Genomic DNA, 2808 nt, shown 5'->3' with positions numbered 1-2808 from the left:
TAATGTTTGGTGTTTGCAGAGAAGCTGAACGGAGACGGCAAAGGTAAAGAGACGAAGAACAATTAAAAAAACTCTAATCGACAAAACGCTGTGTTTAATAACATAATAAAACATTAATTGAACGAGAAAACTCAAATCATACCATATAATTTAAAAACCAAACGCCAGAACATAATTACTAAACCAAACCGAGAATCATGGACCCCACAATATTTATAAAATGCATATGTGTACACCTTAAGGAGAGAATAAACTATCATATCATAAATATATATTAGTTTCGACCATCAATGTACAAAGTATCTTTTAGTTTAGTGGTATAAATGTTGGTGTTTATATCTCAATAACCCGGGTTCGAACCAAAGGCTTGACACTTTTTTCACACTTTTTAAAAGTGGGGTCCACAAATGTGATGACGTGTCGCATCAGGAGTGATGAAACTGGCTCATTATAATATAGATTACATGCTGCAATATATATATATATATTAAATAAGGTTTTCTATTCATATGATTAATGATCATTTATATATTTTTATAATAAAAGTTACAAACTAATAATCACAAAATTTTCAATTTGAGACATTTAACATTTTTAATAATTTATAATTATTTTTAAAAATTCAAAATATAACAAATACAAAAAAAATCTAAACTTTATTATATGGTTATTGTGATTATTTAATTTATTTTAGTAATATAACATTAAATAAAAATGATAGAGGATATAAATTTTCATAAATTTTTATTATTCAGTATCATTAGTTATCATATATATTTGAAGTCACATTAGGCAAATCCATATATTTTATTTAAGAAAATATGGAGGCTATTTATTGTATTTTGTGAGACTGCATACGGTGATGAGATGTGTGCATTTTTAATAAGAATCATTTTTAAGGCGGCACGTAAGAATTTTTTTGTAAAAGTTATTGTGGTGACATTTAAGCATTGCTCTCTCAAAATGCTTCTTGATTAATATACAAAGGGTCTGTCAACTACACATATATAACTTTCAGAAAATAAAGAGAATTCTTCTAAACCTGTGTAGCTTCTTTGGGGAACTTTGGATTCAAAATAAAGTCATGACATTAAATCTGTGCGCCTACACAGATATAGATCATATTAGGTCTCATTTAAATATCCATAGAGAGTGTTTTTTTTTCCGTGAATTGCATCTTTGTTTGATAATTAGTCTAGTATTTCTATAGGCCTTGAATATCCGCAGATTACTAATTAAACAAAAACATTTTTTTTTAAAAACTAAACACTTGTTGAAAATAACCCTTATTATTGTGAAACTTAGGATTTAGAACTGTAAGTTTCTGTATATTATTAATGAATAAGTGTTCTTTTTATATAATGGTTACAAGAGAGATAAATGAAAATACAAGAATAAGAAAGATTACAAATCATAAACATAAGTAAATTAGAAAAACTAGAAGAATGTAAAGTCTCTTGGCCGCCTCTCTCTCATACTCGGCCGACTCTCTCTCCTCTCTCTCTCTCTCCTGCGGTTTGGGCCTCTAATAGATCGGGCCGGTTATGGGCATCCATCAATTGATTTATAACACTCCCCATTGGATGCCATAACCATACAAGGATTGTAATACACTTAATGTTGCCTCATAAAAACCTTATCAGGAAAACTCAGTGGGACAAAACCATGATGAAGGAAAAAGAGTACAACACGCACTACTCCCCCTGATGTGAACCTCAGTGGAGGTCTTTCAGCCTACGCATCCCAATCTGATGCGTGAGCTTCCTGAACGTGCAGGTAGGAAGTGCTTTGGTGAATAGGTCAGCTGAATTGTCACTTGATCGTACTTGGACGACCTGGACCTCACCGGCTTTCTGAAGCTCGTGAGTAAAGAAGAACTTAGGCAATATGTGCTTCGTCCTATCACCTTTTATGTAACCGTCCTTGAGCTGAGCAATGCACGCAGCATTGTCCTCATACATCACGGTTGGCTTTTTGCACTCGGCCATCCCGCAATCAGCTCGGACGTGTTGGGTCATCGACCTCAACCAAACACACTCGCGGCTGGCCTCATGTATGGCCAAGATTTTCGAGTGATTTGATGAAGTGGCCGCGATGGTTTGTTTCATGGAACGCCATGAAATGGCCGTACCTCCATGTGTAAAGACATATCCTGTCTGTGATCGAGCTTGATGTGGATCTGATAAATAACCAGCATCAGCAAAGCCAACTAATCCATCTTTGTTATGGTTAGTATAATATAGACCCAAGTTTTTCGTTCCTTGCAGGTAACGAAGAACATGTTTGTTCCCGTTCCAATGCCTCTGGGTCGGAAAGGAGCTAAACCTAGATAGTAGGTTCACGACAAAGGCTATATCAGGCCGTGTGTGAGTTGCCAAGTACATTAAAGCTCCTATGGCACTGAGATATGGCATTTCGGGACCAAGGACATCTTCATCGTCCATTTTGGGACGTAATGGATCTGTGTCCAGGCCGAGGGATCTCACAACCATGGGACTGGTCAGTGGATGGCAATCGGCCATATTAAACCTCTTGAGTACCTTTTCTGTATATGCTATTTGATGCACAAGGATACCATCATTTCTGTAATCAAGTTGTAATCCCAAACAAAAATTTTTTTTCCTGAGATCTTTCATCTCGAATTATTCATCTGATGCACAAGGATCCCATCATTTATGTACTCAAGTTATAATCCCAAACAGAATTTTGTTTTCCCGAGATCTTTCATCTCGAATTATTTCTTAAGGTATTCAACCGTTTGGGAAATTATATCCAGAGTTTCCTAGGATATTCAGATCATATATTTCA

This window comes from Brassica oleracea, chromosome C5 (genome assembly GCF_000695525.1).
Source record: "Brassica oleracea var. oleracea cultivar TO1000 chromosome C5, BOL, whole genome shotgun sequence".
NCBI classification, from domain to species: Eukaryota; Viridiplantae; Streptophyta; class Magnoliopsida; order Brassicales; family Brassicaceae; genus Brassica; species Brassica oleracea.
The sequence above is the reverse complement of the archived record's forward strand: the minus strand, read 5'-3'. Positions refer to the sequence as shown.